A 25025-nucleotide genomic window follows, 5' to 3' on the forward strand; every position below is an offset into this window, starting at 1 on the left:
GAGGATTCTTCACTGATTGTTTTAGAACCCAACATGTCCAAACTTGAATTCATTAAATCCCTCTGACACCTCTTCCTCCTCTCCATTTTTTTCTTCTTCCTCTCCTGCATCTGAAGGCCAGTGAACTATATACCACTGGCCACTCATTTTCCTAAGGACGATACTGAGTTTTCTGAATCCTCTCCACCCTCCTGTCTTTCACTCCTAGCCCCCCAATAGTGGATTTTATCTGCAAAACAACTTTCAAATCTATCCATTTCTTTCCATTTCTAATGTCTCCAAGCCACTTCAAGACAGGATCTTCTGTAGTATTCTTTTCTGTCATTGTCTCCCCATATCCTTCAAACTTGCCCCATTTCCATTCCAAGAGTAGTTTTTGTAAGATGGAAAGTAAAAAAAAAGATGGAAAGATGGAAAGTAGTTTTTGTAAGATGTAAGTAAAACCATTCACATTGGTTTTTGTAAGATGGAAACCAGGACACATCCCACCCCTGCTTAAAATCAATAAAGGCTCCTCATAGACTTCAGGATAAGTTCCTAATTCCTCAGGTGGTTTGCAAGGCTCTTCCTTATCTTCTAACTCATCTCTGGCATCTCTCCCATCCTCTTTAGATCCAGTCATGATGACGAATTTTCAGGAAGTTTGCTCTTATTTCTAGGTCTCTACTTATGAAATCTTATCTTCTTTTTCTTTTTCTAAGGGATACTGTTATTCACCCTTCAAGCCCCATTTTATTAATAGTCATAATAAAAGTAATAATGATGGTTATTATCATTTACTGCACTTTTATATGCCTGGAACTGTACACATAATTTTGTTTGTTTGTTTGCACAGTAGATCCATTTAAGGATGAAGATACCAAAGCTAAATAATGTAAAATAAGTTATTTATTACAAATTTCTGGCCTTTTAGCCATCATCTTTCTGGCCTGCCAGGACCTGGGTTAGGGCTTTTTGAACTTGGCCACAGTAACTTCTTGCAAGATACATCTACAAAGGCAAAAGAAACAAAAGCAAAAATGAACTATTGGGACTTCATCAAGATAAGAAGCTTTTGCACAGCAAAGGATACAGTCAACAAAACTAAAAGACAACCTACAGAATGGGAGAAGATATTTGCAAATGACATATCAGATAAAGGGCTAGTTTCCAAAATCTATAAAGAACTTATTAAACTCAACACCAAAGAAACAAACAATCCAATCATGAAATGGGCAAAAGACATGAAGAGAAATCTCACAGAGGAAGACATGGACATGGCCAACATGCACATGAGAAAATGCTCTGCATCACTTGCCATCAGGGAAATACAATACCCCACTTGATCTGCATGTCCCCTAGTTGTGATACTTCTCAAGCTACTGTTTCCTTTCCCCTATTTGCTGTTTTTCTGTTGCCCTTGTTAAAATTTACCTCCATTCAAGATGTAAATCTCATTCCATATTGTATTCCTTTTACTAGCACCTATCACAATTGCTAGCATAGAAGGCATTCAGAAAATACATATTTATTGACTTGATAAAATAATAAATGTTCTTTTCTCTGAAGTTTGCTCAGATTCTCAAAAGGTAGAACTATAGATTTTATTATTTATTAACCTTCATCCATCCCCCTTAACCCCCCCAAGATGTCAAAGCTTTGTGAAATGAAAAAAAGCTTATTTTCGCAGAAATGATGGAAATGCCCTGCTCTCTACTACATTGCTATATTCAGAAAGATTAAAAATTGAATTTAATCCAGTAAAATCACAACTGCAAAAAAAAAAAAAAAAAAAGGAAAAACACATTAACTAAAGCTACTATTTTGAAATTTGTCTAAATTACAAAGTAGCCCAATTCTGCATAGGCTATGCAGATAAAACAAAAACTCCTCATTCTTTCCTCTGTGTCACTAGCTTTTGCATTATTTAGTGAAAAAGAATCTTCTCACCAACTTGAGCCAAGTGACTTGCACTCATTGAGCAAAATCAAAAAAGGTGGGAGTGATACTTCATCCATAATTTTAGCATATATTATAAGAAGAAGAGACCTGCACAATCTGATCATGTAAAGAAGACCAGAGTTCTGGTTAGAGCATTATAAACTCTTCCCTGTTTAATTATACAAACTCAAGCCATTTAACCTCTTGGTGTTTGGGCTTTTTTTTTTAATACGTATATAGAATGTGATACATTATCCTATTTGCCTCTGATGGTGTTAAAATTATAAAAATACAAGTTGGAAATGTTTATTAAGTTGTATAACAATGATAAGGAGTTGTAAATTTTATTTTAGTGTCAATACTTTGATTCAAGTATTAGTTTACTTAGGTAGATTAAAAAAGAATGTACCACATTTCATATTAGCAAGGGTCTATTATTCATTTAGTGATTCAAACTTAAATGTAAGTACTCACAAAATAAATTCTTTAAGGTGAATTTTACATTTAGCATATTAATTTTTCTAAAGTATCCTTTTTTGTTACTAACAAAAGCAAACCAAACAAAGCAAAAAGAATCATTTCCATCTTGCCAAAATGCAGCTATCACCTGGGTCAATTTTTATATTATTTAAGTACAATTTTCAAAATAGTAAGTCATGATTCTCCACAAATATAAAATGAGCCTGTGTCAAAGATTTTATATAACTCATTAATTTGTGAAGAAGTCATTAAGATATTAAGGACCAGTTTAAAGAGATTTTGAAGAATGGACATATATGTATCTAGTCAATTACAAATGGTGAAACACATTTGCTAGTAAATACAAAGCAATTTAATATCCTATAAAGTAATAAAATGTAAAGCTTGTAGTCATCTTTTTCTACAGAATATAAATCACCCTGGATGAGAATAATTTGCATTATTCTCAGTTTCCTCCAATTTAGGATTTTACCTCTGCAGAGTCATAAATCACTCTACTGACTGGAAAGAATCAGAGGTGTGCATTCCTCCATGTGCATAGGGAAATCAGATAATTCTCCAGAGATTACTAGATAACTCTTTTTTGCCCATTTCCAAGTCTGACAAATTTTCCTGAAAATACCTATGGAAATAAAATATTGAAAGGTGTGGCTGGTAGAAGCCCTTTTCTCCTTAACATACTTTTGTTCTTAAATACTCACAAGCTTAAATCTAAGTGATTACCAAGTTAGAATCTTTAGCTGCTTCAGGATACACCACCCACCAAATTTCTAGAACTAGAAAAGGGTAGTGAACTAATTATCATGTAAATCCCTGGAATGATAGCAACTTTAAGATAACCTGTAACTGGACCTTGCAGAGAAATAGCTCCTAATATCAAGCATTTTAACACAAGACTTCTAAAATATCACATCTAAAATAAAGGTTTTGCTATTGCTGTTGTTTTGATTTCTATTTTTTATATGTCCTGTGTTGTAATGTAATTTGGGTTTGGTTTTATATCTGCCTGCCTTTCCTTAGATCTCCCCTGCCATGTAATCTTTGGTTACATTTAAACAACATCAATAATTTCAGTTCCATCTGTGTCACCTCAAACAGCACAATTAGTTGATTTGGCTTTCACTCCTGCTGGAAAGTAAGCTCCATGCAACAGGAGCATTCTCTTATTCATCAATGCTATACCCCCAGTATGCCCACAAAGGTCTAAGGGCTCAATAAACATTTGTTAAATGACTATGTTGGCTTAACTTCAATCTGGAATCTTATAAAAAGCAGGAATACAAAATGGACTTTAATTATTCTACTTTTATTTAATAAATATTATTCAGTATTTTTCACCTAGCATTTTCATCATCATGTGTACATACAACTCATAAGTGAACACACAAAAAGTTGGGCCTATTAGATTAGATAACTTCCATTCTACACTTTTCCATTGAGCAGAAGATCAGCCTTGATGCTCAGCAATTGAAATATCATAATTTTTTCAATTATCCTTCTCTGTTTTTAATAGATTGATAGCAATCATTTGCTTATTGTATAATTTTCTAAAAAGGCCAAAATATAAATGCATTACTGAAAAGCCGTGAAATGTTAATCTATCTTATTAATGTCCTAAGTTTTTCCTTTTTCAGCACTTAGCCAAAAAAGAAAGAAAATAAAGACTTTTTGCTTTTTATTACACTTAAAAAATGCCCTGGAATTGGGGCAAAGTTAGATCAATACTTTAAAATGTTACATGGAGTATATTATGAATTTTAAACATTTAATGGCTATGCTTAGATAACCTAATTTGTCGAAACAAATAACCTATGAAGACTGAATCATGAAGAAATAGAAAAATCTGAATAGACCAAGTAAGGAAATGGAATCAATCAAAAACCTCCCAACAAAGAGAAGCCCAAGATAGATGGCTTCATATATGTTCACATTTATCTTGGCCATGCTTAATATGGGATTCTTTGTCAAATTTTCTGTTTGTTCTAATATGATATAGGTAAATTCTCTATTAGAGCTCCCTGGGCTATAATACTCAAGGAGTATTATATTACATAGTTCTGGGAAGTGGGCTTAGGGAATGAGGAAAAGAAAAGGCTCTTCTGAGGTTATATGAACCTTTTATTGATGGAACTTGGCTTTCTCCTCTTTAGGATGAGTGGAATGTCCAGGATACTCTTGGAGTTCAAATCTTCTCCCTAAATAACTATAGAGTATTTCATGAGAGGGCTTCAGCTGTGATTGCTTCATCTACATCTCCCCACCAGCCACTTCTGATCTCCCTCATCTGAAATGGGGAAACAGTGCAGAAACCATAACAGTGACTCTTCTGCAATTATCAGACTATGGAAGAACATTTTTGGAATGCTGCCAACTCACATGCAATGCTTCTAGCACATGGTAGTGGAAGTGGGTTTAGGAATCTCCTCTGAATCCTTGGATTCTATCCTCCTTATCACCTCTTGAGGTTTAGGCATGTGGCTGAGACTTCCTCTGTTTCATCACTGCAGGGGAATTTTCTAATCATTTTCACTATTTTCTGATGTTTTTCACCTTGTTATATATTGGTAGTGTGTGTGTGTGTAGGTGTCTGGGGTGGGGGGCATGGTGTGTATTTGAAGAAAAGAGCATTGAACACCAATATTTCCATGAAGGTTAATAAAAGAAAATCCTTTGTCTATTTCCTACCCCACCTAAAGGAACCATCAGAATGTTCATATGTATAATCCTCTTTTCTTCAAATGATTATACATTTTGAGAATGATCTGGAGAAAATAGAAGGAAAATAAATATACCAATATAATCATGGAAGGAAGGAAATTTTCCCTTGACATGAGCTTAGTTTTCGGGAGGGAAAGAGGGCACTCCTTTTGAATGTGTTGCTTGAGGCAAGCACTTCACAAGTAGGAAAACTCACTATTTGCTTATTGATTAAAACTCAAAATTTAAATTCCTGCCACTCTATAGAGCCTAAAACTCAAAATATCCTAATTTTCAAGTCACTGAAAAATATTTACATTGCAAATAGCTATGTATTCACATGGTACAGGAGCTATTCTACCCAATTATTACTATTGGAATTTTTCTGTGGCCCTGGGCATGCTTGCCACTTCTTATTCATCATAGCAACTAAATAATAAACCTGTGTCTTGCATTTTATCAGAGAAGTGCTAGCTATGTTCAGGAGTGAGAGACAAAGAGAAGATTGGTGATGGTGGTTATTAATAATAATTAATTATTTATACAGTGCTGACAGAGGTCTCATTGATGCAGAAGCCACAGAGTCAGAGAAGACTCTTCTCTGCCTGGAGGACTGAATTCTAAGAGAGAAGCAATTCAGATGTGAAATAAGCCTTGTTAAATTAAGGTTGTAGCTTATAATTTCAAAACTTCTTTGGCATAAGTTTTATTCTAGAGAGGCATGGAGAGTATATTCTATAATGACAAATGGCCTCCCAATATTATACAAGTTTAGATATAATATAGTATATGCTCTTTTTTCCTTTTACCTCAATTTTGTTAAAATTTAAACTTAAAATCTAAATAACTATAATAAATCATATAACTGTTTTGACTAGAATGTTAAAGATGCACTTTGATTATAATTTTTCTTTCTTCATTTTTATCTTTAATGAGGGAGGGTTCCATTAAACACAGTTAATAAGACCAAGATAAATGCTAGACCCAAGTGAGCTGGAAATAGTATTTCAACATGTTTTTCATTAGTGATATTTATCCCAACGTGATGGATAACCAGAAATTTAGAAGCTATGACCTCCCAGGGCCTTTGGGGACAACAGTACTCTCCAAAGAAGATTCAGAGACCTGGGCACTTGGTTTTCTTGGAAATACTCTTAGGTCTAAATTATTGCCCAGTTTTGTTACTCCTGAATAAACAATTCTTATAGCCATCTTAGGACTTGGGGATTTGCAGTAGGATATAGGCAATAGAAAAGCAGGCAGCCATCAATCACAAACCTGATTCATTCTCCCAGAGTAGATTGGAAATGTTCAGTGAAGATTTTAAATAATACCGTCCAATTAAAGAAGCTCTCGTCTCTCTCTCTCTGAAACTAAGACCCTATTCTATGGTTGGTCTTTTCAGGCTTCTTGGTCCAAATACATTTTTTATTTTTTCCTGATTTTTATTATTGTGGTAAAATATATGTAACAAATTTTAGCATCTTAACTATTTTTGAGTATACAGTTTTGTGGTATTAAATGCATGCATAATGTACAAACATCCTCACTATCTATTTCCAGAACTCTTTTCATCTTGTAAACTGTAACTCTGTACCCATTAAACACTAACTCCTCATTCCTCCCTCTCCTCAGCCCCTGGCAATCACTATTCTATTTTCTGTGCCTATGATTTTGACTATTCTGAGTATCTCATATAAATGGATCTTATATTATTAGTTCTTTTGTGACTGGCTTATTTCACCTAGCCTAACTTCCTCAACCTGCATCTGTGTTGTAGCAAATGTCAGTTTCCTTTGTTTTTTAGACAATAATATTCCTTTGTATGTATATACTACATTTCGTTTGTCCATTCATCCATCAATGAACACTTGGGCAGCCCGGGTGGCTCAGCAGTTTAGCCGTCTTCAGCCCAGGGTGTGATCCTGGAGTCCAGGGATCGAGTCCCACATCAGGCTCCCTGCATGAAACCTGTTTCTCTCTCTCTCTCTCTCTCTCATGAATAAATAAATAAAATCTAAAAAAAAAATGAACACTTGAGGTGTTTGCATGTTTTAGCTACCGTGAATAATGTTGCTATGAACATGGGTGTGCAAATATGTCTTCAAAATCTTTTTAGTTCTTTTGGATATATACTCAGAAATGAATTTGTTGGATAATATGGCAGTTCTGTTTTTAAATTTTTGAGGAACTGTTGGGCAGTTTTCCACAGCAACTGTACCATTTTACATTCCAACCAACAGTGCACAAGTAACCTTTTCTCCATGTCCTTCCCAGTGCTTGTTATTTTTCATCTTTTATCTTTTATGGTTAGAGAGATTTTTTTGTCTTCTTTAAGAAGGTATCCTGCCTATACCTACTTTATAGTCAACTTCTTTTTCCCAAAAAACTTTTATTTATTTACTTGCTTATTTTCATTTCAAGGGTAGAATTTAGTGATTCATCACTTCCATACAGCACCCAGTGCTCATCACAAGTGCTCTCCTTAATCCCTATCACCCATTTAACCCATCCCCCATCCCAAAACTTTCAAGTCTTGATACTGACACTTAAGTCTTTAAAATATTTTGTGTTTCGACCTTGAATGATCTGAAATAAGAATCCAAATTCTCCACACAGATAACCAAGTATTCCGGCTATGTTTACTGAAATATCCTTCCTTCCCCCACTCATTTGCCATGCTACTCCTGTGGTATATCAGAGTTATATATATATATATATATGTATATATAAATACACATACATACATATATATATGATTCTGTTAAAAACTGGTCAACTTTTTTACCCCTTCACTGGTTTTATACTATCTTAATTACTATAGCTTTATAATGAATCTTTATATACGTCATGAGAAGTCGTTCTTCTTCCTCTTCTATTAGAAGTCAGACTCAGAATGATGATCTGTCAAACAATCACTTCCCTGAGGGCTGGGCACAGTGCTAATGAATCCAGGGTTGTGTTATCAGATCTATAAAGAGACAAAGTCTTCTAGGATCACAATCTCTACATCCAGACACTTGTCTTCCTAATGGCTGTCAGCTCTCATATGAGGTGAAGAGAGGGGTGACTTAACTAAAACCTATTTTCATTATTAAAGTATTCTATGGCACTGTCAGCAGTGATGTCTCTGGGCTGGATATTAACACATTATCACAGCACAACGTGATATTTTGAGCAGTTATTGGTTACTGAGTGTGGGACATGGCCTGGCAGAAAATAGTCTGATGTTCCCCCAGGCACAACTGCTTAGCTGAAGTCTCTAAGAAAATCTGATTGACTGTCAGTGTGTGAAGAATCAATGTAAGGTGAGTAGTTTTTAAGAAAGTAAATGTAAGTTTTTTTCTCCCTTAGATTTTATAAATGTATTTTAGAACCCTAAAAAGAAAGAGTGAAATGTTCATTTTCCCAGAGTATGATTTCTTTCGAGCATTGAGCATGCAGACCTGTAACAATTTACAACCAAACTAACATCTTTAATGTGTGAACTCGAGGCATTTGAAGACACAACACATGCCCCAGATAAACGCCCTCAGAGACAAGCATGTCATTTGGAAGACTTTCCCCATGAATAACATTACTGACACATGCCCTGACAAAGTATGTCAGATGTTTTCATTTTCAAGTAAAAGACAAAACCATCTGGCACCCCGAGTAAAGAGTCTCAGGTCACTAAAAGAGAAACCCAGTATTTTATTCAAACTAAAATGTAGGCCAATCCAAAGAAAAAGATGAAATCTTTGATTAGTTTTCTAGCCAAGTTACCAGAATTTTGGTACAAATGTCCTCTAAGACATGAAATACCCTATTGATCTGGGGTGACTTAAAACAATGACTCTTTCCAGTAGTCTATTAAGTAAGTAACACAGAAACCTGCCTTCATCTGGAGGCTGATTTGTTAAAGTGAATGTGGAGATTTACACATTCATTGATCCATTCAAGAACTAAGGCCAGGTATAGAGTTAAGCATTAGAGACAAAAAGATCATGGTCCTTCCCTCAAAAGATCTTACAAGACAGCAGGGAAGTACACACAGAGATCATTAAAAGCAATGCTGAAAGAGATAGGAAGGGTCTACACGGAGGAGATTAAAGGGAAGGAACACCTCACCTACCTAAGGCACTTTCCAGATGACTTTTTATTTTTTTCTTAGTACTTTTTTTCCTCTAAAACCACACTAAATAAAGACACATTAAGAAGCAGTAGTTTAAAGTGATAATTTCAGGCAAAGACACACATGTTTACTCAGCATTCAAGTCTATATTCAGAGACTGTCATGTAGGACAAATTTGATCTGTGTGTCATATTTTTAGATGAGCTCAAAACCCTTTTCTTTGGGTATGTAAGTTAAGTGAGTGCGATGAAAAGTTCAGATTTTCTGTGACTTTTCACAGAAACTGTGCCCATGTAGTTTTTCCATAGACTCCAAAGCACTCTGCTGTTTAGCTTTTACTTTGCCCTAAAAGGCATTTTTCTACACTACAACTTTGCTTTTAATTGCAATGTGAGTGCAAGATAACAATGAATCTCATTAAGTTTGAGATTTTGATGAGCAAAACAGTACAGAAAAAAGAATCTACAAAGAATGAGTCATACCTTTCTATCCTCAAAACTCACCATCATGTCTTAGTCCATACAATATATTTTTAGTACATTTCTTTTTATGTACAACCAACATTTCTTTACTTGCAAGCTTATGTGTTGCTTACAAAAGCTTGCTTTTGTTCTGTTATTGCTTAGTGTTCCTATCTGTGAAAATTGTTTGGATATCGTATGTTAAAATGGAATACATCATGATCTTGCTCATTCAACTGAAGAGCTTTTTTTAAAATTTAACAACCTGTCACTTAGCATAGTTTTCAGGAAAAAATTAAAATTGTTCAGTGAAAGATAAGTGTATAAATCTAAGTTAGACCTTAGAACATTCTTTCAAGTAAGCCAGGAAAATAGAGAATTCAGATACATATAAAGAAGTGAAGGAGTGGGAGAAATCTTAAGGAAGTCAGATTGATTCAGGCACATATATAAAGAATGAATATTTTTTAAAAAAGAGAAAGGAAAATTTTTCCCAAGGGTATAATTTCAGAGTTTCAAGTAATGAATACCATTGAAAAACAACTTTCCAAAGATAATTTTAAAAAGCAATATAGTAAGTGATTGCATTGTGAACACCTTAAAAAGTGTACAAATATAGAATGAAAAGCAGAGGGAGGGCAGCCCAAGTGGCTCAACGGTTTAGCACCAGCTTTGGCCCACGTTGTGATCCTGGAGACCGGGGATCGAGTCCCACTTCAGGTTCCCAGCATGGAGCCTGCTTCTCCCTCTGCCAGTGTCTCTGCCTCTCTCTCTCTCTCTCTCTCTCTCTCTCTCTCTCTGCCTCTCATGAGTAAATAAATAAAATCCTAAAAAAAAAAAAAAAAGCAGAGGGAGAAGACTGCCCTAATGTCCAAATATTACATAAGTGGGTATTCATGACAGCATATTTCCAGGAACAGAATCATACACAGGTTCTACTTTTAGGCTGATATCCCAGCTTAGTGGGAAGTGAAGATGATTTTCTCTAGGTAAACAATAGTTGGCTCAAAAAGTAGTTATAAAAATTATCAAGCCATTGATGGTGAACATACATATGAATAGTTTGAAAACACTTTTTAATGAAAATATGAGTTTCTTTTTCCATTCAAGATGATAAGCTTCTCCAGAATAGATATCGGGCCAAACTTTCCTACAAGCACATTGCAGCAATTAGCAATTATTGAAATAAATTGTATTAGCATGTAAAGACATCATGAACTCAAAGCAGACAGAATGGACTTGATTACTTTTTTGCTATCATGTATGAAGTGATAACTGACATGCCATCAATAGGGTGTGATGTCTAGTTAGGCAGAAAAGAAAAGAGATGATTGGTCCATATTGGACTTAAACCCATGATCTTGGCCTCTATAACACAGTGACCCAACCAACTGAGCTCACGGCCATATGCCCATCTTTACACTTGGCAGAAGAAACACCACGATGAGGTGCCTTTTTTGTGTGTGCAATCACGGTTAGTAGGGCATTCCTTCCAACAATGAGGAATCTTCCTATCTGATTTTTCACACTTCTTGCTGACAATAAAAGCTAATCACTAGTTGCAGTAATAAACTAAAGTCTCATTACTCAAACTATGTTTCTATATTTTGGTGGGATTATCACCATTTTTATGCCCATGTGAAAGAATCTTAACGAAACCCATTGTTTGTCATCTTTGAAAAAAAGATGGAAGATACTATGAAGCTACTCAAAAGTTAAAGAATTGCTACCCTCTCATTCAGGCTTTCCTTCAAAGTGAAGAAAGGGACCAGAAAGCTGTTAATAGCAAAAGAAACTAAGAAACTTGTTTAACATATTCACATATTCAACTCACACATCTTTCCTTCTTTCCAAATAAAATAACTTTTCTGGCTATGTTTTTCAGGAGGAAAAGAAGTTGGAAATAACGTTATTATTCAGTTCCATGAACTGGGCTTCTTGGAATCCAATGCTGGAAAAGACCTTAAAAATAATCAAGTCCCACTTCATAGTGAGAAGACGGAGGTTCAGGATTACACAATGAGTGGCAGAGCCACTTAGAAATATCTAGCTAGAATCCATCACATTGTATAAAGACAATAAATTAAAGAACTTTAAACACAACTCTATCTTTGGAATTGAGGTAGGTGATTAAAGACAAGAATTTCCTAACTTATTCTATTTTAAAATTTTAATTACTTTATTTCACTTTTAGGCTCTAAATATTTACTGATTAATTAGGATAGGCTAGGCTACTGGCTGAATCCAGAATATTTACAATAGGGAAGATATTTTAGGACAGCTATTTAGGCACACTGAAAGCAAACACCAAGCGTAAAAATACTCTCTGCAGGATAGGAATCCCTGGCACCCATCCTGTCCTGGAGCCATACTTCCCCTCTGAGACTCTAGCAGGTGAGACTCAGAGAAAAAAAGTATGGGATGAACTGACCACAGTGAATGGGGTTGGGTCAGGCTGTTTGTAGTAAGGAAACAGTATTTTCTTTTTTTTTTTTTTTCTTGAAATATATAATTTTATTTTTTTTAAAATTAATTTTTATTGGTGTTCAATTTACCAACATACAGAAAAACACCCAGTGCTCATCCCGTCAAGTGTCCACCTCAGTGCCCGTCACCCATTCCCCTCGGACACCCGCCTTCCTCCCCTTCCATCACCCCTAGTTCGTTTCCCCGAGTTAGGAGTCTTTATGTTCTGTCTCCCCTCCTGATATTTCCCAACATTTGGAAACAGTATTTTCTAGACATTATAAAATCAGTCAGGGGCAGCCTGAGTGGCTCAGCGGTTTAGCGCCACCTTCAGCCCACGGTGTGATCCTGGAGTCCCAGCCAAGTCCCACCGTGGGCTCCCTGCATGGAGCCTGCTTCTCCCTCTGCCTGTGTCTCTGCCTCTCTCTCTCTCTCTCTCTCTCTCTCTCTCTCTCTGTGTGTGTGTGTGTGTGTGTGTCTCTGTCTCATGAATAAATAAAATAAAATCTTTAAAAAAATAAAATAAAATAAAATAAAATAAAATAAAATAAAATAAGTCATATGTAAATGTCAGGTTCCTGGCACAAAAATAAGTAAAATTCTATTTTTGCCCTAAAACAAGTATTCCCCACTTATATTACTGAAAAAGCTTCTTCACAGTACTTCCTCCATTGAAAATTATGAACAATTTGAGAGTTTTACACTACGTGCAGGTGATGAGTTAGCCTGTCATGGTTTCATGGATTATGGCAGACACCATAGACTATTGAGTCAGAAACAGTGTGATTTATTTCTCACAGTACAGAAAACATAAGCAACATATCTCTGCCAGTTCCCCTTATTTCCACGTTCCACCAGGGCACTGAGATAGACACTCACAGATTCCTGCATAGGCAGTGGGTTGCATTAGAGGAAAGGAAAGTCTGATCTTAGAGAAACTGAATCTTCTGGGACAGTGGGTCTGCATGGTTTTGCTCTAAAGAGAGACATTACCTCTCTTCCAAGACTATTCACTATAAAAACATCCTTGTCAGTACAAAGGCAGTGCCTATGCTTGTAGGATATGCATAAATCCAAACAACACCTGGGAGATTGCCATGCAATGCTCCCTTTCTCCAGTCTCTGCTTTCTTTGGTACATCATGCATAATACTTCGAGATTCACATTCACAATTGTGATTTCGTCAATCTCTTTTTTAATAGCACTCAATGTTCCCATCCTATGCACTATCAGATCCAGCCCTCTCAGCCTGACCTTGCAACTTTGGCCTCGCAGCCTTACCACTGAATGAGTATTCACCTTACTCCAAAAACAGGCCACTTTCCCCAGCTCCAAGCCTCATTCTACTCAGACTCTCTCCTTAATCTGAGGGTCGTTCCCTTCCTCTGTATCTGCTCTGTGTCCTGGTTGGTCATACTCAGAGCTGCTCTATGAGGCTCCTAAGGTAGCATTCATTTCTCTGCTCTCCTCTGTCCCCATGCTGCTGCCCTCTTGTATCTTTATCATGGATCTTACTTCAGTGGGTTGGGAATTATTATTCCTTCTGAATAGGTCTCTCTCTTGCCATATTGCCATTGCCCCCATAGGCAGGCACTGTTCTTTCCTTTTCTCATCCCTTAGAGCATGAAACATGGCATCTGGCATATAGTAAATCCCCTTTTATCCTGTTAATTGGATTGAATTTTATGCCACCACTTCTCCAATTCCAAATCCAAAAAGGTAGGTGGCAAGGTTAAGTGGCTTTCTCCTTCCTCTCCTTCTACTATGAGAAGACTCTCCATAACCATCTTCCATATTGCTCACTTGTGCCATTCTATTTATTCTTTGCTCTTTACTGTTTTGCCTCTCCTCTCTTCCTTTCCTCTTACCCTTTCTTCCTTGAACTCAAGAACTGTTATTTAGTGGCAGAACAATAATTTTCCTGCTTTCTTTTCTCCTCATTGAAGCCCCCCTTCCAGTAACTGCGTAATTGTCAGCCTGGTCCCTTCCCCAGTCTTCTGCACCCAACAACTATTTTAGATGTGTTTTCTTATCCCCCTCAGCAGGCAGGGAAGGATGGGAGAGACACTGGCCCTGCTTTAGGCCCACAGTATTGCTCTCAGGCATGGGATCTCAGGGCCTAGTGTGGCTCTAGGACAGCTCCTGTGAGACCTTGCATGTATTTTCAAAGACAAGAGTGACCTGTGACTCCCCATTTGGTTTCCCTTCCAGGTGTCCTCACCAGTTAGAGGTTCCAGGTGTCCTCACCTGGACTCCCTTCTAGGAGTCCCTACAGGGAGCCCTGTAGGGAAGTCTCTCTGTAGAGGACAGAGACAGTTATGCCTACCATAACCTACTATATAATCTACTGGCTGTTATCTGACCCCAGTGAGAATGTCAGCTCAAGGGCTGACATGTTTTATTGTTTTATTGTTATTTTACATCTAGTTAGGGCCATTTCTTATCATTAATATTTCTTTTTATCATTCTTCTTCTAGTTTAGTCTAATTTGCAGTTTCCATGTGTAAATCCAGACAGTACCTGGATCCAGCAAGTGTGCATTACAGCCACTGACCTGCACAGGTAAGAAGAACATCCTGGGACAATAGCTAGAACCTCAGTGACTAAGGCTCAGAAATATTCTGTGAAAATAGTAGGATGTTGGGATCAACTCAAAGGAGGAAACCCAGTTGCAAGCCCTACAGTTTCAGAAGAACTATGCCCAGTCAGGTCTCCCTGGGGAAAGATGGAAACATAATGTATTAGTCTTTTTTCTTATTTATATTAGCATAACTTTTTTACCTAAAAAAGGGACAGGAGGAACTAGACAGGGCAAGTGACAAGGAGTTTGTGGTGCAGGCAGGAGCAAGTAGGAGCCTTAGCATCACATTAACCCCGAGTGAACTTGGCTGAAAGCAGAAGCAGAATCCACTGGAACCCTGTTCTACTAACTAGAGTTAGCTCACAGGTTGACAGCTTATTTTTATCCATTCAAGTAACTCAGGAGATCCCCAGAGCAAATTACCCAGCAGAAATTTAATAAGGCCAGTTTTGAAGGCAGCTTAGGGGAGTTGCTGGCACAGAGCTCCTCTCTAGCTTTCCAAGATGATTCAGCACCTCTATGAGGGTGTTTGTGCAGCCACATCAGATGTCCCTGCTCTACACAATGCCCTGATTGTGACCACTTCTGAGCAGAAAGTGTTACCTGCCTGCATGTATACATCCGGCTCTCTGTGATTCTTCGGCCATATTAAACCTTTTAAAAAGATGTTTTGGAAAAAGTGTTTGCAGAGGGATGGTATACAAATAATGAATCTTTTTATATTAACCTATTTCCAGGCTAAATTTTAGTAAACGATTTCATGTGCCTTCAAGGCCTAGATCTAAAAGAATAGTAACTCATGAGTAGGTTTTCCTAGATTTCTGCTCTCATGAGAATTAAGGCAAAGATGGATAGAATTCCTATTACTTTCTTTTCTTTAAGTTTTTTTTTTCAGATATTTTTTTCAGTTTTTCATTTCTTCTCAAAAACCTAGGTATATAAATTCTCAGATAGGGATGCCTGTGTGGCTCAGTGTTTGAGCGTCTGTCTTAGGCTCAGGGCATGATCCTGGAGTCCTGGAATCGAGTCCCACTTCGGGCTCCTTGCATAAAGCCTGCTTCTGCCTCTGCCTATGTCTCTGCCTCTCTCTATCTGTGTATCTCATGAATAAATAAATAAAATCTTTTTTTAAAATCCTCAGATAATGAGAATCTTACAGAAGAGACTCCCTAATATCAGAGAACCCACATTACCTCTTGACCTCCCTTGAAGGTGCCTGCTATTAGCAAAATAGGTGTTTGGAATTGCTTTATGCATTTACCGATGTAGTTAAGTAGAAGGTTATAATGGGCAGACTTGAAGTCCTCTAGTGCAAAAAGATTTATATATAAAGTTATTCATTATATCTATGCCCAAATCTCACAAAATCACAAATACACATTTATAGCTGCCTTTACAATTCAATGCCAAAGAAAATTACAGGAAGAATATTCGAAGGAAGAAGGAGAAAAGAGTGTTTGCTCCATGCAAGGCTATTTCTTCTCTTCCTTTTACCAATGCATTCCATAGTAGCATGACTGAGCTCATGGTCTTGGACTGAACTCAATTACATCAGCCCTTTTCCTCCTTGTACAGTTAGAATATGGTGACTGAAAAAAAAATCTCTTAGCATGGATAACATCCAAGTCCCTCCATCTCAAACTAAGAATCTGTCATTTTACATGCTATCATCCTTGTCCTAAAGATTTATCAAATCTTCTCCCCAACCCCCATGCCTCTAGGTAAGAAATATTCTTACCTATATTTACTTCCATTTTTACAACAATAGACTGTCATCACCATAGTCTGTCTGACTCCTCCTCTTCCCAGAGAAACTAGAGTAGAAAACTGGTAGTCCTAGGAACCTTGTACACTAGTTTTTACAGAGTAAATCAGAATTAACTCTCAGAGAAACCATCGGCAATGTGAATCAAAAGTCTTATTATCAGACCAGCAATTTCATTTATAGTTATTGATACTTAGGAAATAAAAAAAAATGTGCCCGATGATAGAGGTCAATACATGTAGCAGCAGGAAGTAGTAGATGAGTTAATATGCATGAGACTTGTTTTTCTGTTAAAAAGAAAGTGAAATACTTCTCTGTGTGTGCATGTGTGTAGAAGCAGGGGTGTGTGTGCATGCTCATTGATAGGAGTACTCTGGAGAAGGAGAAAAATCAGACCAGTGGTTGAAATAACATTAAGTCTGTCCCTCAACCAGTTCCATGGACTGCTCATAGGCCTCTAGAAGAGTAGCCTTGTTACACATTGTCTTAGACCCGATTACCCAGAATTAGAGCCTGTGACAGGGATCCATGTACTCTCTAATAAAACTTCTATGGAACTGGCATTGCTTCCTTGGCATCTCTGGGCAAGAAGGTAAATATAATCCCTGGGGAAGACCACAAGTATAAGCTGTTAACTACAGCATTTGCAGTAGCTCAGGGAGGGCTATAATTCCAGGACAGAGGATTTATAAGGAGAACCAACAGGATCTACTACATACAACAAAACAGATGTACTTTAATCAACTTTGAAATGCACATCCTATGGTTCTACTTGGGAAAGTATATCATCAGATCTGAAGTATGAGCTGAGCATCTCTATCTTCTAAAAGTCCTGTGATGTACAACCAGGCTGAAAAACCACTGCCCTCAAGTCAGAAGCTGAAGTTCTGTTTTCAAGAAATGCCCACTGAGACTCTGGGTATAAACATTGCTGCCTTAGGACCTAGAAAACAAACTCCATCTCAAAGTGGGAAAAAGCACATTCTGTCCTTTCTTTGGCAGATCATTGTGATAGTAGAGTCTGCAATATTGTAAAGGACCTACCAAGGTGCAGTGTAGGCCAGCTGAGAAGCACATCCCTCCAGAAGGTACCAGCATTAGCAACAGAGTCAAGACCCCTCATTAAATTTCTGTGGCTGGTAATTCCTTGAAGATGCACACGAAGGGAAGGACATATATTGACTTATCCCTTTATATAAGACTTCTCCAGGGCCTTCTGGAAATAACTAATGGGATCAAATCATGCAGAAAGGGGCTGTGACACGTCATAATTTGACAACTAATGTTAGTGCAATTCCATTTTCATTTATAGGCTGATAAGACTTGAGCCATTTCAGATACCACAGTACTTATGATAGCAAAGGCAAAAACAAAAACAAGAGTGGAAGTCTCAAGTCCTAAGAAAAAGCTTATAAACATAATGAAAGTTTATATACTGGAATACGAGCAACCATCAAAAATCATGTTATATAATATGTGGGATGACATTTAGTGACATGAGGAGATGCTCCTGATACATTCTTAAAGTGAGGAAAGACACATTCAATTCTCTGTAACAGGTATTAAATGTGAATATTTATCATCTCTGGTACAAGAATAAATTTCTTTCCTGGGTTTTTCTGCATTTAGTATGTATTATTTTAACAATTGAAAAGTAGGATGAATAATAAAATACGGTACAACAAAGTCTATAAATTTTCCCATTGGAAGACATTAGTTAGCCATCTATGTTGAATCTTAGCCAGGATGAGTGCAGCCTATGTATCACAAAAATTCAGCTGTTATAGAAGTATGCAACCTTGCATTGCAAAAGAAAAGTTAACTGTCTGGTCCCTGAACACCTTATTAGACACTCAGGGTCAAAACTCACCTTCTTAGGATTATTTCATGGCACATGGCAGATGACAGACTCATCTGAATAAAATTCAAAAAGATGTATAAGGCTAACTACCCAGAAGAGACCCAGAGTTTGGAAAGTGAATTAATTCCACATACCAGTCTTAGATCTACCCTCTTTGGCAAGATAGTTTCGATACAAATAAAGTTAGACAGTATGATCTTAGTTTAAGTTGCATAGTACAGGTAATACTGACCTATCACTCCCCTAAAATAAAAAAGAAGATAGTAAACGTTTCCAGAAAAGAAAACAGCAACTAACAATGATTAAGAATAAGAATAGCCTTGGACTTAACCACAAACCCTGGCACCTAAAAGACAATAAAATAATACTTTCCCTTTAAAGTGCTGAAAGAAAATTATTTTTAACCTAGAATTATAGAACCACAGGACTATCCATCACATATGAAGGTAGAATAAAAATATTTTTAAATATGCAAAATTTCAGAAGTTGTTTCCCATGCACCGTTTCTCAGGAAGCAGTTGGAAGATGTGTCTCACCAAAATACAAGAGTAAATCAGAAGAGGGGAAGGCATGAGTCAAGAAACTGAGAATCCAATAAAAGGAAGAGTCAAAGCAAAGTCTTGAATAGCAGCACAGCCACATCAACTGTGTGTCACACCCACAGAGCAAAGAATTCTGATTAGTAGCATGGCAGAAGCTTCAAGGAGCGTTTCTCCAGAACAAAAATACAACTGATAAATGATCTAAGAGGCTGGACTGCCTAGGAAACAATTTCAGAGTTCCTTAATGGTGCATAAAGCTTAAATATTCAAAGAGAAGTAAATGTAAACTTAAGTCAATTATCTCCAGGAAAAAAATAGCCATTCAGGGAATAAAATATAATCATAGAATGCTATTTTGCTCTAAGTAAATAATATTTATATTTTGTCAAGAAAAAATATGTAGGGGTTTTACCAAAATTTTTTACAGTATGATGGCAAGGAAAGGACTAAACAAACCCAAATCTTCATCTCTCAAAATAAAAAATCCAATGATATGTCTGGAATTGCTGAACCAACAAATAGCAATAGCCAATGTTCTCTGCACTCATAGAGATAAATATCAGAAGGAACAACTAAAGAATTGAAAGTTTTTGCCTGTGGGGAGTCACTGAATATCTGATGGGGACAGGAGACTGATGCCTTTTTATGACTCTCAGTACTATGTGGCTTTTTAAAAGATTTTTTAAAAATTTATTTATTTGAGAGAGAGAAAGCACGAACCAGGAAAGGGGGGCTCAGAGGAGAAGCAGACTCCCTGCTGAGAGCCAGGCTCAAGCCCAGGACCCTGCAATCATGGCCTGAAACAAAGGTGGATGCTTAATTGATGGAGCCACCCAGGTGCCCAGCACTATGTGACTCTTTAAATTGTTTCCCCATAATGTTTTGTTACAAATAAAAATTAATTTTAAATTAAAAGATTCTTTATTGTTCACTTCTGTCAAACCTTTAAAGCAACAAATGAGTCATATCATATTTATTTTTCATGTCAGTCCAAACTTAAAGTTTTATTTTATCCCTGAGATTTATCCACAGAATACAGCTACATTCCTGCCTCGACAGATTGAGTTCATTCAGTAGGTTGAAAATAGCACTAAGAAACAAAACCAGTGCAAACCATATTATATATTTTTAAAACAGTTAGTTAACTACATGTTATTCTTCAATTAAAAAGAAAATAAAACAATAAAAATAAAAAACAATGAACTAATATGCTCTATCAATCACATATATGGTGAATTATTCATACCAACATCTTGCAAATAAACGTGGACACAAAAAAAAAGTAAAATTCTGGAATTCATTATGTACATAATTACAAATAATTTTGAAAAGTTTATAATTAAAAAACATACCCTGGGGCACTTGGGTGGCTCAGTAGGTTAAGCGCCCTGACTCCTGATTTCAGCTCAGGTCATATCTCAGAGTTGTAAAATTGAGCCCTGCAGTGGGCTCCATGCTGGGCATGGAGCCTGCTTAAGATTCTCTCTCTCTCCTTCTCCCTCTGCCCCTACCTACTCCCTTAAAAAAAAAAAAAAAAAAAAAAAAGAAAAAGAAAAAGAAAAAGAAAACAACAACAAAAAACACAAGACAAATAAAACATACCCTTAATAAAATTGCATTGTGTATGGAAAATAAGCAATGCTCTTTTGAAAGATGTTGGTACCTGCCCCCTACCTGGAGGGTATGTAAACAGTACAGGAAGCTGATTTCCTAGGCTCCTAGTGCGTCATAAGCTGACTTTGAATCTAGCTATATGTTGAAATGCAATTTCCTCTATTTTATTTAATCTTCACCAAAACAAAGATCTTATTGGGTACTGGGATTTAGAGATTTAATATACAAATCTGAAGTAAACCCTGAAGAAAAGCGAAGAAGTTCAGGGTTTTCTCCCTACTAGTTCACTTACAATTAGGGATTTTATTATAAACGTAAACAGGGAGTATTTTGACTGCCCAGAAATTTGAATAGAGCTGTATCCCCAAACAATATATATCCTAACTTTATAAAAATTCTAAGGGTAGTACTGACTACATGGGATTTTTTGCCAGAAATACTAACTTGAGAATGCAATTTTTAAAAAAGATTTTATTTATTCATGAGAGACACAGAAAGGCAGAGACACAGGCAGACGGAGAAGTAGGTTCCCTGTGGGGAGCCCGATATGGGACTGGATCCAAGGACCCCCAGCTCGCAACCTGAGCCAAAGGCAGAGCTCAACCACTGAGCAACTCAGGTGCCCCAAGAATGCAATTCTTGCACAAGATGCAGCTCTATTTTACAAGGACTTCTTGAAAACGTTTTGGTTTTTACATTACAGGAGCTACCCCACCTGCAGATTTTTCTGCTATTGTAACTATTCTATCAGCACACAGGCCACTAGATGCCACTTTGGTAGTCTGTTAAAAATTGATCTTGAAATTTAGTATTTTTTCTCCTATTGTGTACATTATATATAACATGTATATATATATATATATATATCATGTTATATTGTGTCATATTAATTATATTATGCATATTACTTGTTTTAAAAGTAGCAGTCCTCCTTTTATATTCAGCCCCCAGAATATGGAATAACAATTAAGCCAAGTGAAGCAATCTATAGCTTTCGGTTGGATGTCACCAGAACTCTGAAAATGTTCCATAATTTCTGTCCTCAAGTGACTTGACGTCTATATTAATTAGGATTTTGTGTAACTGATTGTGACCAAAAAACATACTAATAGTGCCTCAGACAAGACAGAAACTTACTTTTTTCAGTACAAAATAATTCATTAATAGGTAGCCCAAGGCTAGTAAGGTGGCTCTGCAAACCCAGCAGAGATATTGCTGCACCATTCCTCAGTTGAGCAGAATTGCTGTCAGAGCTCCAGCAGCCACATTCATGTTTCAGGCAATAAGATGGAAGAAAAAAGGCAAGAAAGGGCAGAGGTGCTCCTAGAATTTGCCATGTAAAATTTCTGCTTACATGACCCCATCTAGTACAAAGAAGGTCAAAAAATGTAGTCTTTATATGGAGGTCTGTGGCCAGCAAAGAGCCAGATTCTCTCTCTTAGGAAAAAGGAGGGAAGAGATACTGGAGAAGACAATTTGCCATCACTGCCACGTATGCATGCTTAGGTGCTTCTCTGAACTATATTTATGAGACCGTAGTAATAGTTGTTCAATGAGAGCTCATATAAATACCTGCTGCAATGTCACTAGCATATACTTTAATGAGATTTTCTTCATTGGTGTGTTCCATTCCCTCACCTATCAAATGGTAACTTTGTGCTAAAAATACATTTTCATTGTCAGGTCTCAATTTATTTCCCTGAATTTCATCTTTGAAAGAAACAGAGAGCCCTGTTTATATGCTTACAGTGCAGTGTTTCAAGATGATATTATAGCTTCACAGGGATAACAGAAATATTTTATGAAATTTCACTGCATAAAATACATTGAAGATTTCAGTGACTTTTTTTTTTTTTTGCTATTAAAGCTGATTTCAAGTACAAATAAAAGCCATTATATTTTTACATCTCCCAGCAATTTGACGTGAACTTCTGCACATTGCCTGCGGTACATAGGGTAGCCATAGGAGCGGAAGGTGGGCATCGGCTGGAGGTGCCCATGAGCTTTGCCTGACATTTTAATAAATTCAGCTACATATGTGCTCTACTGGGCGCTTGCTCAAGTTTCAAATTTAGCTCAGCAGCTTTGTGAAGGCTTATTTTTTAAGGATTCTAATACAATACAGCCTTTATAATTCAGTGTTGGCAGGAAAAGCATTCTTTTTAGTCAGAATCTAGCTATATGTTGAAATATATATGTTTTTTTAAATAATTAAATCTGACATGTATAAACCTCGAACGTATCTTAAGATTCTAGGAGTGCAGTGTAAATAAATGAATGCCATAGTTATAGAAAATAAGAACTATATAACCTATCGAGGTTGCCCTTTTGTTCTTTTTCTTTTCTTGCAATCTCATTTATCCACACAACCCTGAATAGCACTATAACCCTCATTTTAGCTCTTTCTTCCTCCCTTCTTTTCTTTTTCTTTTTCTTCTAGCAACTGAGCAATCTAGAACTCAGAGATGTAAAATAATGTTCCCAGCATCACACAGTGCAGGTGAGAACCCAGCAAAAGAAGGCAGAGACACCTGCTTCTCCGACACCTGGTATCATGCCTCCTCAATTATCTTAGCACTCTGCACACATGCGGTCCTAAGTTTGCCTGTGACATTTATGACTTGCAATGGAAAGCTCGGCTCACAGTTTCACACTTCGCAGAGAAACAATCACGCAGAGCAGACACCAGGTAAAAAGAGAAGCTCCTTGTTAGTTGAGCACTCTCTGCCACACTCCACTCCAGATGAGTGGACTAGGGGAAAAACAACAGAGATCAAGACATGAGGTCTCTCGCATGCCTGTGGTGTGATTTTTAAAAGACAAACTAAATGTGTTTTGTTGTTGTTGTCATTGTCGCTGATCTGGATGTTGTCTCTGGGGCTCTGGGCAGCAAGCCGCTACACCAGCTCATCAGTCCAGCCCCATTATACTGAACTGAAGCATCGAAGGTAAAAGATGGCTTGGAATGAAGTGTTCTCAGGAACAACAGACTGAAAGAAATTTTGTTGACGTTCAGGAAACACAAGGGTGACCTAGTATAACCTGGGAGTGAAAAAAAATGCTAGCTCTCTTGAAGGCTGAACTACTTTGGGTTTTCTCTTGCTGTCCTGCTCTGCTGACATTTCAAGTTGATGACCCTTGTCTTCAGTGCATCTGGTTTCCTCTAGGATAGTCTAGTTCACTTTCCTCCTTCCTTCCTTAAGAGCAGGTGTCTTGTGCATAAATAAAACCAGACCAGAGGTATTTATTAAACCTAATAACACTAAAGTGTGATTGGCTTAATATTTTCTGGCCTTCAGAAAGATTCTCATTTCTAAAAGGAAATATATTGAAAAAGAAAAAGGAAAAAATTGATGTTTACTAAACAACGACTATGTACTATACATTATCTTCCACAAACTCTTACAGCAACCTATTTGGAGGTGCCATTAGCCCCGCTAGTCCAGAAAATCAAAATTCAAAGAGATTAAATTTTTATCACACATATAGTCAGTACCTATTAGTTGTATGTAAATAACAAGTAAGTCTATGCTATGTATACCGTGGCAATTCAGTCTGTCATGAGATGGATTGCTTTAGAAAAACAATGGTAGCTAAGGGAGATGTGATCCACAACATTCTAAACTGCTACTTACCTCTAGCAAAAAAATAAATGGTATCCCTGTGATGTCCAATGAGATAGCCACTAGCCACATGTGGCTATCTAAATGTAAATGTAAATTAATCACAATTAAATAAAATGGAAACCTAGTCTATCAGTTGCTCTAGGCACATTTCAGATGCTCCTTAGCCACCTAGCCACAAGTATTCTTGGTTACTGCCTTGACCGGTACAGATACAGAGCGTATCCATCATCACAGAAAGGTCACTGGATGCAGCTCCTCTAAGCTCCTGAGGACAGGGTGAGATGAAGTAATATATGTTCTTATTCCCAATTTTTAAAGATCTGTAACAATACCAAAATGAAAATAAGTTGCATGTTTGTGTGTGTGTGTGTGTCTGTCTGATGTTTTCTCTCTTAAAAGGAGAGAAGGGTTTAACACCAAGGGAAGAAAGGAAAGGAGGAACAAGAAAAGTCTTTCAAATGATAATGAGGGCAATTACCACAGACTGTTTTAGATGGAGGCGTGATGCAAGACATAATTTGAGCTTGCAAGGAAGTAAGTTATTGCAAAAGTAAACAAACTGTACAAAGAAGGGTTTAAGAGATAAACTCCAGGGACTTCCACTTCTGGCCAAGATGGAGTAACAAGGAACCAATTCACCTTCCTGAAACAACCAACCGACAAACAAAAACAAAAAAATATATGAAATCACTATTTTCAAGACAGTAGATATCAGAAAACAAAAGTCAATGATCTCTGAAAGATGGAAAGCAGACAAAGTAAACCCTACAATTGCTCCAGGTCACAGCTTAAAAGAGATTCAAGGTCACGGGTCAAGAAAAGGGAACCCAGGCAGAGCCTCACAGAGTAACTACCCTGAGTTTAAGAGACAGAGCTGAACATCCTGTAAGACCAAAAT

The 25025-nt window shown here is 36.9% G+C and overlaps 1 long non-coding RNA gene across 2 annotated transcripts in view; it reads left to right on the forward strand.

Annotated features, from left to right (window-relative positions):
* LOC140599693 (uncharacterized) overlaps positions 1 to 25025 on the forward strand; it is a 279725-nt gene that overhangs the window by 248557 nt on the left and 6143 nt on the right. For both annotated transcript variants that reach the window (XR_012002645.1, XR_012002646.1), the window contains one exon: positions 14616 to 14700. This is a non-coding gene — a long non-coding RNA (uncharacterized lncRNA). Of the gene's footprint in view, positions 1 to 14615; positions 14701 to 25025 lie in introns of those variants that run through there.

Source organism: Vulpes vulpes, chromosome 7 (assembly GCF_048418805.1).
Source record: "Vulpes vulpes isolate BD-2025 chromosome 7, VulVul3, whole genome shotgun sequence".
In the NCBI taxonomy this organism is placed as follows: Eukaryota; Metazoa; Chordata; class Mammalia; order Carnivora; family Canidae; genus Vulpes; species Vulpes vulpes.